This window comes from Bubalus kerabau, chromosome 6, assembly GCF_029407905.1.
Source record: "Bubalus kerabau isolate K-KA32 ecotype Philippines breed swamp buffalo chromosome 6, PCC_UOA_SB_1v2, whole genome shotgun sequence".
NCBI classification, from domain to species: domain Eukaryota; kingdom Metazoa; phylum Chordata; class Mammalia; order Artiodactyla; family Bovidae; genus Bubalus; species Bubalus kerabau.
In genome coordinates this window covers 100,508,355-100,523,896 of record NC_073629.1, presented here as the reverse complement: position 1 = coordinate 100,523,896, position 15,542 = coordinate 100,508,355, and the positions used below count along the sequence as shown (strand labels likewise).

Below are 15,542 nucleotides of genomic sequence, written 5' to 3'. Positions count from 1 at the left end.
TAGCCTGCCAGGCTCCTCTGTCCATGGGATTTTCTAGGCAAGAATACTGGAGTAGGTTGCCATGCCCTTGTCCAGGGGATCTTCCTGCCCAGAGATTGAACCCAAGTCTCTAGGTCTCCTGCATTGGCAGGTGGGTTCTTTACCACTAGCGCCACTTAGGAAGCCCTAGGAACCGATGGGTTTCATAGTGGCATTATTGAAGTGCACCAACTTTGGCCAGTGGACACTAGGCTGACTTCTTAGTTCTTCTGATGACTCTAGTAATTTTTGACAGCTCTCTTTACTGATTGTTTTGACAAAATATTCCTGGGTCATCTTGTACACTTCTTGCCCCAGACTGGAATCAACCATTTCTCTAAGAAGCCTTCAGTTTTTTAAGTGAGAAATTATATTTCAAGGACACAGGTAGGCCTTTACAGTAGACAGAGCTATAGATTCAGTGAATAGGCTATATATATATATATATATATATATATAATATATATACACACACATGTACATACACACTAAAATAATTCATGAGTACATAGTGATACTTTCAATTCAAATTAAAGATTAAAGAACTTTTACTTAATCTCTTCTCTAGTTCCTTTCTTAAGAATCCTAGTTTTCAAGGACACAGGAGGGAATTCCCAGGTGGTCCATTGGTTAGGACTTCACACTCTCACTGCTGAGGGTCTGGGTTCAGTCCCTGCCCAGGAAGCTAAATCCCACAATGTGGTGTGGCCAAAACAAAAAAGACACAGGAGATGACAGATTTAGAATATTCCATAATTACTCCTTTCTTCTATCTCAATCACAACATACTACCACCAATATGATTACTGAAAACATTAAAGTATTTTACAAATGCACTTGCCATTCACCCCCTCATTAAACAACTTGATAATGAATCTACATTGTGAGGGCATATAGTCATGGTATGCTATACTCTTTTCTTCTTAGCCCTTATGTAATTTTAGTTCTACAACTAATCTTTTTAAAAAATATATATTTGTTTATATGTCTGCATGGGGTCTTAGATGCAGTATGTGGGGTCTTATAGTTGCGGCATATGGGATCTAGTTCCCTGATGAGAATTCAAACCTGGGCCCCCTGTGTTGGCAGCACAGAATCTTAGCCACTGGATCACCAGGGAAGTCCTGGGAAAGGTATTTAAAGACAGATGAATTTTCAACAGTGTGAACAGCAGTAGCTTCAACTAATCACATCTTAATCTTGACCAGTTGATTGGAATCCCCTGGCTTAGATAATAACTGATTTTTTTCCTGAGTCCAGCATAGGGAGCTGGTGAGCAGATGCCAATATATTTTAGTACTGTACAGTTTGGTGCTGAAAACAAGATACACAAACATAAATATATCACCTAAATGAGATGGAGGTTAAGTTTGGAAAGAATTTCTCAGGAAGACCTAATTTGGGCCTTTGCTGCTGCTAAGTCTCTTCAGTCGTGTCCGACTCTGTGCGACCCCAGAGACAGCAGCCCACTAGGCTCTCCCGTCCCTGGGACTCTCCAGGCAAGAACACTGGAGTGGATTGCCATTTCCTTCTCCAATGAATGAAAGTGAAAAGTGAAAGAGAAGTCGCTCAGTTGTGTCCAACTCTGAGCGACCCCATAGACTGCAGTCTACCAGGCTCCTCCATCCATGGGATTTTCCAGGCAAGAGTACTGGAGTGGGTTGCCGGATAGGTATAATTGGCCAAGAAGGTAGGAACATCATAAGATATATAAAATGGCCTTGGAAGCAGACAAGAATGGTTGGATTTAAAAAAAAAAAAAAAGCGTGTTGGCTTGCTTAATGTAGGGGCACCAAATTAAAGAGATTTTAAGATAGAAGGAAAATCCAGTTTTAGCTGGGGTTTAGATTTGATAGGGCTTCCCTGGTGGCTCAAAGGTTAAAGCATCTGCCTGCAATTCGTGAGACCTGGGTTTGATCCCTGGGTTGGGAAGATCCCCTGGAGAAGGAAAGGTACTAGGACCATTGTCAATTTTTTAGCACACAGGTTGAGACAAGAGATTTGGGTCAAAGGATTCGAATGCTATTTGCCTGAAATAAAGCTGAGTTTTTCTAATCGGGATTTTTGTTGTTCTTTCACATATCGTTTTCTTAGTGTCTTTCAGTTTGTTTTCAAACAGTAGGTTGCAGTTTTGATCTGCTTTGTGGCACATCTCTGTGATGTGCTTTCACAGTGTCTAATGTTATGCTTACAGTTTTTGGGTAATAACTTTATATGACATTTGACCTTGATACTTTCCTATTGTTCATTTTCTGTGAAATTAGTTTTCTTGAAGTTAAGGAATGAGTCAGGATTCAGAAAAGCTTTTATAGCATCAGAGAACTCCGTCTTCTGTTAGTTTTGTCTGACTTGTTTCCTGGGATTTCCTGGCTCTGGATTGGTATCCATCTTTGATTTATTCATCTCTGATGTCCCTATCCTATTATATTTTTATTCCACTCCTAGCAGTTTCTTGGAGCCTGGTGGGCTGCAGTCCATGGGGTCGCTGAGGGTTGGACATGACTGAAGCGACTTAGCAGCAGCAGCAGCAGCAGCAGTTTCTCCAGGTGGACTGGTTTTGATGGTTCATAGGTGTCTGACCTGCTCCAGCCACTTAGTCCTTCTCACTGTGGGCCACTTGCACTCACCTGATATTTTATTTTATTTGTAAATTTTAAAAATATGTATTTATTTGGATACATCAGGTCTTAGTTGTGGCATGCAGGATCTAGTTCCCTGACCAAGGGTTTAATCTGGGCCCCCTGCGTTGGGAGCATGGAGTCTTAGCCACTGGACCACCAGGGAAGTCCCTTCACTTGCTATTTTAGACTGCAGATCCCTCCTAAGTTTCATTCACTGTTCTCATTGGCCTTTCTTGATTCCAGTGAGCACCTCTTGACACTTTAAGGAGTCTATTATTCTTATTCTCTCAGATACCATCCCTTTGGTTCCTTCTTTCTTCTGTACAGATGCTGAACTCATATAGTCTGGTGGCTCTTGGTGGTTTGTCCCCACTTGCATGTAATTTAGGGTTGTGGAGATAAATTGTCACCAAATTTTGTTGTAAATGTTGCACATGTTTTTAAAAATTTGAGTCTCCAGCTGCCATGTCAGTTTTTATGTGGGGATCTGAAGAGATTGAAAAATGATGTGCCAGGATTTCCCTGGCTAGGAGCACACCTGCCAACACAGGGGACCCGGGTTCGATCCCTGGTCTGGGAAGATACCTCATGCCACTGAGCAACTAAGCTCAGGTGCCACAACTACTGAGCCTAAGTGCTGCAACTACTGAAGCCCATGATCCTGGAACCTGTGCTCCACAACAAGAGCAGCCACCACAACTAGACGCCTGTGCACCACAACAAAGAGTAGGCTGTGCTCACTGCAACTAGGGAAAGCCCAAGCGCAGCAATGAAGACCCCATGCAGTAAAAAAGGAATAGATTAATTAAGAAAAAGAAAAAATATGTACCATCATAATCATCATCTTCCCAGAAGTTCTTTACTGTTTATCCTTTGATGCCTGTAGGATTTGTAGTGACAACTTCTCTTTTGTTCCTATGTATAATCTGTGATGCTCCATTTTATTATTGATTAATAGACTCTTGCTCAGAGTTTATCCATTTTATTAATGTTTCTAAAGCACCAAATTTTGGCTTTATTAATTTTCTCTATTGTTTGTTTACTTCTTCATCAAATTTAACTCTAATTTTTATTATTTTTTTCTTCTGATTTGCATTTAATTTGCTTATCTTTCTATAGCTTCTTGGATGGAAACTTATATTCTTGATTTTAAGCCTCTATTTTTTAAAAAATAAGCTGTATATTTCTCTCTAAGCACTGCTTTACTTATTACATCTCATACATTTTTTTATATCTTGTATTTTATTATTATTCAGTTAAAATTGTTTTTTGATTTCCTTTGCTATTTCTTCTTTGGTCCATAAGTTAATTAGAAGTATATTGCTTAACTACAAAAATACTTGGGGCTTTTTAGAAAGTTTATTTTTATACTTCTACTTCACTGACTATGATAAAGCCTTTGACTGTGTGGATTACAACAAACTGTGGAAAATTCTTAAGGGGATCAGAATACCAGACCACTTTACCTGTCTCCTGAGAAACCTATATGCTGGTCAAGAAATAATAGTTAGAACTGAACATGGAACAACAGACTGGTTCAAAATTGGGAAAGGAGTATATAAGTCTGTGTATTGTCACCCTGCTTATTTAACTTATATGCAGAGTGCTGCTGCTGCTGCTAAGTCACTTCAGTCGTGTCCGACTCTGTGCGACCCCAGAGATGGCAGCCCTCCAGGCTTCTCCGTCCCTGGGATTCTCCAGGCAAGAACACTGGAGTGAGTTGCCATTTACTTCTCCAATGCATGAAAGTGAAAAGTGAAAGTGAAGTCGCCCAGTCATGTCCGACTCTCTTAGCGACCCCATGGACTGTAGCCTGCCAGGCTCCTCCATCCATGGGATTTTCTAGGCAAGAGTACTGGAGTGGGTTGCCAGTGCCTTCTCCGATATGCAGAGTGCATCATGTGAAATGCCCAGCTGGATGAATCACAAGCTGGAATCAAGACTGCCAGAAGAAATATCAACAACCTCAAATATGCAGATGATACCACTCTAATGGCAGAAAGCGAAAAGGAACTTCATCAAAAGAGCCTCTTGATGAAGGTGAAAGAGGTGAGTGAAAAAGCTGGCTTAAAATTCAACATTCAAAAATCTAGGATCATGGCATCTGGTCCCATCACTTCATGGCAAGTAGATGGGGAAATAGTGGAAACAGTGACAGACTTTATTTTATTGGACTCCAAAATCACTGTGGACGTGACTATAGCCACGAAAGTAAAAGTCACTTGCTCCTTGGAAGAAAAGCTATGACAAACCCAGATAGCATATTAAAAAGCAGAGATATAACTTTGCCAACAAAGGTCCATCTAGTCAAAGCTGTGTTTTTTTCAGTAGTCATATACAGATGTGAGAGTTGAACCATAAAGAAGGCTGAACACCGAAGAATTGATGCTTTCTAATTGTGGTGCTGGAAAAGACTTGAGAGACCCCTGGACAGAAAAGAGATCAAACCAGTCAATCCTAAAGAAAATCAGCCCTGAATATTCATTGACAGGACTGATGCTGAAGCTCCACTAGTTTGGCCACCTGATGTGAAGAGCTAACGCGTTGGAAAAGACCCTAATGCTGGGAAGGATTGAGGGCAGGAGAAGAAGGGGTCAACAGAGGATGAGATGGTTGGATGGCTTCATTGATTCAATGCATATGGGTGTGAGCAAACTCTGGGAGATCATGAAGGACAGGGAAGCCTGGTATGCTGCAGTTCATGGGGTCTCAAAGAGTCAGACATGACTTAGTGACTAAACAATAATTAAATTCCAGACAATATATTCTATATGAATTAAAATTTTATTGAGACTTCTTTTATGGCCCAAAAGATGCCCTATCTAAGTGAATGTTCCATATCTCCTTGAAAATAGCATGCATTCTGCAAGTGTTAGATATAATGTTCTATAAATGTCAGTTAGGTTAGGTGGTTGATAGTAGTAGTCAAGTCTTCTACCTCCCTGGTGAATTTCTATCCACTTCTCCTATCAACAGATGAGACAAATAGAAAACAAATAGCAAATGGCAGTCTTAAGTTCAAACTTATTAATAATTACATTAAATGTAAGTGAATTAAACTGCAATTAAAAAACAGAGACTGTCTAGACTGAATAAAAAAGCAAGATCCAACTATTGCTCTTTACAAGAGATGTAATTAAATACAAAGATAAAAATAAGTTGGAATTAAAAGGTTGGGAAAAATATAGCATGCAAACACTGATCCAAGGAATGTTGGAAATTAATACCAGACAAAATAAATGTCAAGATAAGGAGTATTGCCAGAGAAAAAGAGGGACATTTTATAATGCTAAAAGGATCAATACATAGAGACTTAAAAATTTTAAATATGTTTGCACCTAATAAAAGAACTTTCAGATTACATGAATAAAATAATTGGTAGAACTAAAGGAAAAAAAGTCTATAATCATAATTGGAGATTTTACTACATTTCTTTCACGGGTGATAAGACAATTATTGTACTACTTCATATAGAACAGGAATCTTGCAACAGGATAGTTTCATTTTTCCCCTCTGGCCTGATCCTTGAATTACTGTAGTCAGGTGTACTTTATCTACATAAGTTATAAATTCCAGAATATAGTTTATAATGTTTGTTTCAATATGTTATATGAGTTTTAAAGAGATTAAGAGAAGAAAAAAAAATTTAAGCTAGACTTTTATAATAAACCACAGTATTATTTTCTTGTGGCCACTGTAACAAATTACCAAATTTAGTGTTTGTAAAACAACACAAATTTATCACCAAACTTGGTGGTATAAAACAGTGCAAACTTCTTACTTTACAGTTCTGGAGGTCAGAGGTCTGAAATGGGTCTCTTTAAGCTAAAGTCAAGGTGCTGGAAGGGTTGCATTCTTTTCTGGAGGATCTAGGGGAGAATCTGTTTCCTTGCCTTTTCCAGGTTCTAGAAGCCATCTGCTTTCTGACACTGACTCTGCTGCCTCCCTCCTCCACTTGCAAGGATATCTGTGATTATATTGGGTCACATAATCCAGGATAATCTCTCCATCTCAAGGTCAGCTGATTAGCAACCTTAATTCAGTCTGCAATCTTAATTTTCCTCTGCCATGTAATCATATTCATAGACTCTGGAGTTTAGCTCAGGGACATCTTTGATGGGCCATTATTCTACCTGCCACACAGACATGTTTATTATTTCTGGTGATCTCCCTTTCTGTGGATTGTGTGCTGTCATTTTTCTTTAGTCTGAAGAAGTTTGCCTAACATTTCTTGTAGTACACATCTCATGGTGATGATTCTCTTTATTTATCTGAAATTGTATTTATTTTGCTCTTTTTAATGAAAATAAACTTTATGAAGTGTAATTTGCATATAGAAAATTAACACATTTTAAGTTACAATCTGATGGGTTTTGAAAATGTATACACTCATATAATCACTGTTACAATCAATACATAGGACATTTTCATCACCTCAAAAATTTATTTCATGCTCCTTTGCTGCTGCTGCTGCTAAGTCACTTCAGTCATGTCCGACTCTGTGCGACCCCATAGACAGCAGCCCACCAGGCTCCCCCATCCCTGGGATTCTCCAGGCAAGAACACTGGAGTGGGTTGCCATTTCCTTCTCCAATGCATGAAAGTGAAAAGTGAAAGTGAAGTTGCTTAGTCGTGTCCGACTCTTCGCGAACCCATGGACTGCAGCCTACCAGGCTCCTTTGCCCATGGGATTCTCCAGGCAAGAGTACTGGAGTGGGTTGCCATTGCCTTCTCCGATCCTCCTTTGCAGTCAGTCTCTACTGCCCTGGCCCCAAGCAACCATTGATCTGCTTTGTATCAAGAAACATTAGTATTTTCTGCTTTAGAATTTCATGTAAGTAGGATAACACAACATCTACTTTTTTATGTGCAGCTTTTTTTTTGTTGTTCAGAATCATACGTGTTGAGATTCATATGTATTTTATGTATCAAAATTTGTTACTTATTATTTCTGAGTAGTTTTCTATTATATGAATATACCATAATTTGTTAATCCATTCACCTATTGATGGACATTTGTGTTGTTTCCAGTTTGGAGCTCTTATTCATTAAGATTCTGTGAACATTCATGTACAAGCCTTTCTGTAAACATTTGTTTCTCAAATAAATACCTCTCTTGGATAAATACAGGAGTGGAATGAACGGGTCATAAGGCAAGTATATAACTTTATAAAAGAAACACTAACACTTTTCTGAAAATGCTTTTACCATTTTATACTCCGATCAGTAAAGTATATGAGTGCCCGTTGCTCTGCTTCCTTAGTCAGTCAGTTCAGTTGCTTAGTCATGTCTGACTCTTTGCAACCCCATGGACTGCAGCATGCCAGGCTTCCCTGTCCATCACTATCTCCCAGAGCTTGCTCAAACTCATGTCCATTGAATCGGTGATGCCATCCAACCATCTCATCCTCTGTTGTCCCCTTCTCCTCCTGTCTTCAATCTTTCCCAGCATCAGGATCTTTTCAAATGAGTCACTTCTTTGCATCAGGCAGCCAAAATATTGGAGTCTCAGCTTCAACATCAGTCCTTCCAATGAACACCCAGGACTGATCTCCTTTGGGATGGACTGGTTGTATCTCCTTGCAGTCCAAGGGACTCTTAAGAGTCCTCTCCAACACCACAGTTCAAAAGCATCAGTTCTTTGGCGCTCAGCTTTCTTTATAGTCCAACTCTCACATCCATATCTAACTACTGGAAAAACTATAACTTTGACTAGACCCACCTTTGTTGGCAAAGTAATGTCTCTGCTTTTTAATATGCTGTCTAGGTTGGTCATAGCTTTTCTTCCAAGGAGCAAGCATCTTTTAGTTTCATGGGCAGTCACCATCTGCAGTGATTTTGGAGCACAAAAAAATAAAGTCTCAAGAAGGACAGGTCATGGTGGAGAGTTTTGACAAAACGTGGTCCACTGGAGAAGGGAATGGCAAACCACTTCAGTATTCTTGCCTTGAGAACTCCATGAACAGTATGAAAAGGCTCTACATTCTTACCAATACTTTAATATAGTGTCACTCTTTTTAATTTTAGCTATTTTAGTAGCTATGTAGTGGTATTTTATTTGCACATATTTTTCTTTATGTCTTTGAAACTATTAATAACAGGTGCATTAAAATTCTTGTCTGCTAATTTTAACATCTGTGTCATCGTAGGGTAGGATTTTATTGTCTGACTTATGAGTAACATTTCAAAATTGAGTAACAATTTTTTGTTAGATACTGGATATTAAGAATGATATGGGACTTCCCTGGTGGTTCAGTGGTTAAGAATCCACCTGCCAATGCAAGGGACATGGGTTCAATTCCTGGTTAGAGAAGATTCCACATGCTGCAGGGCAACTAAGCCCATGGGCGACAACTACTGAGCCCATGGGCCACAACTACTGAGCTGGCGCTGGAAAGCTCATGATGTGCAACAAGAGAAGCTCCCACAATGAGAAGCCTGCGAACCACAACTAGGGAGTAGACCCCGCTTGCTGCAACTAGAGAAGGCCCGTGTGCAGCAATAAAGGCTCAGCATAGCCAAAAATAAAAAATTAATTAATTTTTAGAAAATATACTTAAAAAAATCAGTTAATGTAACCTATCATATTCATAGGCTAAAGAAGCAAAATCATATGATCACATCATTTGATACAGAAAAAAACTTTTAACAAAATACAACTGTTCATGATAAAACTTCCCAGAAAAATGGGGAGCTCCTCAATTTGTTAAAGAACATCAACAAAAAACTTACAGCTAATATTATACATAATGGTGAAGGATAATAATTTTCCCCCATGATAGGGAACAAGACAGAATGTCTCCTTTTATCACTCTTGTTCAACATTTTATGGGATGTTCTAGCCAGTGCAATAAAGTAGAAAAAGTAAATAAAAGGCAAATACATTAGAAAAAGAAATAAAAGTGTCCCTATATGCAGATGACATGATTGCCTATATTGAAAATCCCAAGGAATCTACCAAAAAGCCTCTTAGAACTAATAAGTTAGTTCTTTGAGGTCTCAGAATACACACTAAACATACAAAAATCAATTTCAGTTCAATATACTAGCAATGAACCTGAGGAAATAAAAAATAAAAATACAGTATCATTAATAATCATTAAAAGAAAAAACTTAGGTGTCAATTTGAAAAAAAAAAATGTATAGGATTTGCATACTGAAAACTACCCAATGCTGATGAATGAAATAAAAGAAGATCTAAACAAATGGAGAGACATATTATGTTCATGGATTAGTAAGTTCAATACAGTAAATATATATCAATTCTTTCCAAAATGGTAAATAGGTTTAATGAAATTTCTATCCAAATCACAGCAACTTTTTTGTAAACACAGACAAGATTATCCTCAAATTTATACAGAAAGGCAAAGAAATTAGAATAGGTAAAACAACTTTGAAAAAGAAAATAAAGTGGCTCAGCCTATCCAGTTTCAAGACATATACCTACAGTTACCAAGACTGTATAGTACTGATGAAGGAGTAGATCAGTAGAGCAGTATAGAAATCCCAGAAATGCATCCACACAAATACACCCAACTAATTTTTGACAGAAGTACAAAAACAATTCAGAGAAGGGAAGATAGCCTATTCAACAAGCAGGAGCCACTCCTGCTTGTGGTGACACGGAAATTTATCTAACCTTCACGTCCCTGTAATTACTCTGCTTCAGCAGAAACGTACCTCTCTATATCCTCAGCCATCCCCAAATGCCAAGCCAACTCTGGGCTCTATACTTAATTTCTGCTCCTTCTCACTCCAAACAGGATTGACTATGTTGTCCCAGTACATCAGGTATTTTCTATTTTTCTCTTCCTGTTTATTATTCTTTATCTGTCTTTTACTCCATTAACAGTTTTATGGATGGCTACTGTCTGATCATGAAGTGTTAAATGAAGTTTGTATCACCTAAATTATCTTCTTTAATCTTTTTGTTTATTTATTTATTTAGGCCATGTGGCATGTGGGATCTTAGTTCTCCAGCCATGGATCAAACCCACGTCCACTGCATTGCAAGGTGGATCCTTAACCACTGGACCACCAGGGAAGTCCCATTTCATCACTTCTTAACATGGTTCTAGAGCAATTGAATATCGATAGGAAATTAGCCTCTCCATTTATATATCACACATTATATACAAAATTAACTCAAAATGGATCACATATTTGAATGCAAAACATAAAACTCAAAAGTTTTATGAAAAAACTTAAGAGAAAATCTTTGGGATCTAGGGTTATGTCAAGTGTTACCCACACCCCCCACATAGGAAGGCAAAGTCTCAACCACTGAACCACCAGGGAAGCCTCTCTTCTTACTGTTTTTAACCATTTTGGGGGGGAACAGTGCCATGCAGCTTGCAGGATCTTAGCTCCCCTGACTGGGATCAAACCTGGGCTGTGGCTGTGAGAGTGCCAAGTTCTAACCATTGAACCACCAAGGAGTTCCCAGGTCAAGTGTTCTTAGAGTTGACATCAAAATCATGATCCATAAAAAGGAAAAACTGACAAACTATACTTCATCAAAATTAAGGAGGCTCGTTTGGTGAAAGACTCTGTTAAAAGGATGAAAAAATAAGCTACAAAATGGACAAAAATATTGGCAAACCACATATCTGACAAACAACTACTATTTAGAATACATAAAGCATGTTCAAAACAGCAGTAAAAAACAATCTGATTAGAAAGTGGACAAAATATATTGAAGAGACATTTCATTAAGATATACAGATGTCAAATAAGTCCATGCAAAGATGTTCAATGTCATTAGCAATTAGGAAAATGCAAATTAAAATCACAAGATATTGCTCGACACTTACCAGAACAGCTAAAGTTAAAAACAGTGATAACATCAAATTTATGCTGTTAAGTCGCTTCAGTCGTGTCCAACTCTGTGCGACCCCACAGACGGCAGCCCACCAGGCTTCCCCGCCCCTGGGATTCTTCAGGCAAGAACACTGGAGTGGGTTGCCATTTCCTTCTCCAATGAATGAAAGTGAAAAATGAAAGTGAAGTCGCTCAGTCGTGTCCAACTCTTCGCAACCCCGTGGACTGCAGCCTACCAGGCTCCTCCGTCCATGGGATTTTCCAGGCAAGAGTACTGGAGTGGGGTGCCATTGCCTTCTCCAAATTTATAAGGATGTGGAAAAACTGGATCATTCATACATTGCTGCTGGGAATGTGAAATGGTACAGTCATTCTGGAAAACAATTTGTGAGTTTTTTAAAAAGCTAAACATACAAATACTCGATAACCTAGCAGTTGTACCCCTGAGCATTTATCCCAGAGAATTAAGACATTTTCACACAAAAATCTGCAAATGAATGCTTGTAGCAGTTCATAATAGCCAACACTGGAAACAACCTGGGTGTCCTTAACATGTGACTAGTTAAATAAACTGAGGTACATCCACATCACAGACTACTACTCAGCAATAGTAAGAAATATTGATATGATATGCATATGCTCAACAATCTAGATATATCTCTAGAGAATCATGCTGAGTGAAATATCCAATTTTAGAAAGTTACTATTATATGATTCCATTTAGATAACATTTTTGAAATGACAAAACTATAGAAATGGAGAATAAATTACTAGTTACCAGGGATTAAAGAAGGGGTAGAAGTGAGAAGGGGAAGTGGCTATAAAAGGGCAACATGAGGGATTCTCAGGTGATGGAAATGTTCTGTATGATGACTGCATTATGTCAATATCCCGGTCCTGATGTCATACTATACTTCTGCAACATGTTACCATTAGGGAAATGGGGTAAAGGGTACATAGTATCTCAGTATTATTTCTTACAATTGCATATGAATCTGCAATTATCTTTCTTTCTTTTTAGCTTTTTTTAGTAATTATCTTTAAATTAAAATACATGATTAAAAAGTCAGTAAGCAAGTATACCCTGTCCCACTCCAGGCAAATAGTAATAGTTGTCATCAGAGGCAGATTTACCATAAAGCTAAAGGTAAGCTTCAGGGACCATCTGCACAGACCCTGGAGTCCTGGAAGTTGTTAGGGATCACAGTGTTCTAATTGGGGAGAAGCCAGACTGCATAAAGAAGGCTTTCTGATAAATTGCCTAGAGGTTTCAGAAGAAAGGGACCTACAATTCCAAGATTCTATAATTGTTTTTCATTAAAAAAAAAATATTGAGAACCTAATTTTATTTATTTATTTTTTGGCTCAGCTGGGTCTTTGTTGGTCTGTGGCTTTCTCTAGTTGCAGTGAGAGTGGACTACTCTGTAGTTGTATGTGGGCTTCTTATTGCGGTGCCTTGTTGCAGAGCATGGGCTCTAGAGCACTTGGGCTTCAGTAGTTGCTGCACGGAGGCTCAGTGGTTGCAGCTCTAAGGCTGCATAGTGTGGGCCCAGCAGTTGTGAAGCCTGGGCTTAGTTGCCCTGCAGCATATGGGATCTTCCTGGACCAGGGAGTGAACCTGTGTCTCCTGCACTGGCAGGCAGATTCATTACCACTGAGCCACCAGGGAAGCCCTGAATACATAATTTTAATGTGTACCTAACTTTAGAAGCGGAGATGGTGATGGCACCCTACTCCAGTACTCTTGCCTGGAAAATCCCATGGATGCAGGAGCCTGGTAGGCTGTCCATGGGGTCGCTAAGAGTCGGACATGACTGAGCGACTTCACTTTCATTTTTCACTTTCATGTATTAGAGAAGGAAATGGCAACCCACTCGTGTTCTTGCCTGGAGAATCCCAGGGACGGGGGAGCCTGGTGGGGTGCAGTCTATGGGGTTGCACAGAGTCGGACACGACTGAAACGACTTAGCAGCAGCAGCAGCAGCAGCACCTTTAGAAGGTCTAAACAAGTACTTACAAGAGCTTCAGGCCCCACAAAACTTAGCTCAGCCCCTCCTTACCACAGCATGGTGACTGAAGAACAATGATTCTAATTTCAAATCCTGGTTATTCTCAAGGTGTATAAACTTAGTTTCTCTAAGCAGTTTCTTCATCTGTAAAATAGGGATGACAAATGGAATACTGCTTGCCATTGTTGTTCATTTGGACTGCAGCTCACCAGGCTTTCCTGTCCTTCACTATCTCCTGGAGTTTGCTCAAACTCATGTCTATTGAGTTGCTGACGCCATCTAACCATCTCATTCTCTGTCACCCCCTTCTCCTCCTGCCCTCAATCTTTCCCAGCATCAGGGTCTTTTCAAAAGATGTCACAGTCATCAGCGACTGGAGACTTGCAGCCACCACAGAAAGTAGTGAGCCCTGGGGGAACTCGTAAAGGAAACAAAGAATGTCTGCCATCCAGCAGCCATCAGACTGCAGCCACTCTCTAAGGCGAACCCTGAGGAAACTCAGGATGTAAAAGCACAGGATGTGAGTGAAAGTTGCTCAGTCTTGTCTGACTCTTTGTGACCCCATGAGTTGTAGTCCGCCAGGTGCCTCTGTCCATGGGATTTCCCAGGCAAGAATACTGGAGTGGGCTGCCATTCCCTTCTCCAAGGGATCTTCCCAACCCAGGGATCCAACTCAGGTATCCTGCACTGCAGGCTGATTCTTTACTGTCTGAACCACCAAGGAAGCCTGAAAGCACAGGATACTGGCCCCAGAGAGCTGAGGTGCAGATCAAAGGAATAATTTCACTGAGCCCAGAATCTTGCATTTTCCCATACACAGAAAAGCACTAAATTCCTTAATTTTTGATTTCTAGCTTTCTTCAATTATTTCTACAATAATTTTTAGGGCTTCCCTGTGGCTCAGACTGTAAAGACTTTGCCTGCAATGTGGGAGACCCAGGTTCAAACGCTGGGTTGGGAAGATACCCTGGAGAAGGAAATGGCAACCCACTCCAGTAGTCTTGCCTGAGAAATCCCATGGACAGAGGAGCCTGGCAGTCTACAGTCCAAGGAGTCACAGAGAGTCGGATACGACCGAATGACTAACACTTTCACTTTGGATATTTCTGACTACTTGCCCTGTGTTGCAAAACTTCTATATATGGAAGTTCCCCCTTGCCTCCTCTGAGGAGTTCTCTTAGGGTTACTTGAGATTCTGCTTCCTGGGCTTGACGTCCTAAAAATTCCCACCAAACAAAACTTAACTCTCAACTTTTAGGTTGTGAGCAATTTTTTTAGTCTACAGGGACAATAATAAACCTGCCTCACAGTTGTGAGCATTCAGTTCAGTTCAGTTGCTCAGTCATGTCTGACTCTTTGCGACCCCATGGACTGCAGCATGCCAGGCCTCCCTGTCCATCACCATCTCCCAGAGTTTACTCAAACTCATGTCCATTGGGTCAGTGATGCCATCCAACCATCTCATCCTCTGTCATCCCCTTCTCCTCCTGCCTTCAATCTTTCCCAGCATTAGGGTCTTTTCAAATGAGTCCATTCTTCATATTAGGTGGCCAAAATACTGGAGTTGCACCTTCAGCATCAGTCCTTCCAAAGAATATTCAGGACTGATCTCCTTTAGGATGGATTGGTTGGATCTCCCTGCAGTCCAAGGGACTCTCAAGAGTCTTCTCCAACACCACAGTTCAAAAGCATCAATTCTTCAGTGCTCAGCTTTCTTTCTTTATTTTATTTTTTAAAATTTTTAAAATTTTTGCTTATTTTTATATCTTTTTTGTTTGTTTTTGTTTTATTTTTAATTTTATTTTTTAACTTTACAATATTGTATTGGTTTTGCCATATATCAACATGAATCCGCCACAGGTATACACGTGTGCCCCATCCTGAACCCTCCTCCTTCCTCCCTCCCCGTACCAGCTTTCTTTATTAAATGATTATAACTAAGAAACTTAGAGGTACCTGGCAATGAATGCTATGTGTATACCCCTTACTTGTGAGTACCTAGGTTGTGCTTGGCATTATATCGAGAAATTTGAGCACATTATCTAATTCTCAGAATAGCCAAAATACTAATATA

At 39.6% G+C, this 15,542-nt stretch overlaps 1 protein-coding gene across 2 annotated transcripts in view; it reads right to left on the bottom strand.

The window, feature by feature from the left end:
* The window catches only part of PIK3R3 (phosphoinositide-3-kinase regulatory subunit 3), a 275,432-nt gene that overhangs the window by 205,155 nt on the left and 54,735 nt on the right, over window positions 1–15,542 (bottom strand). The window lies entirely within an intron of this gene.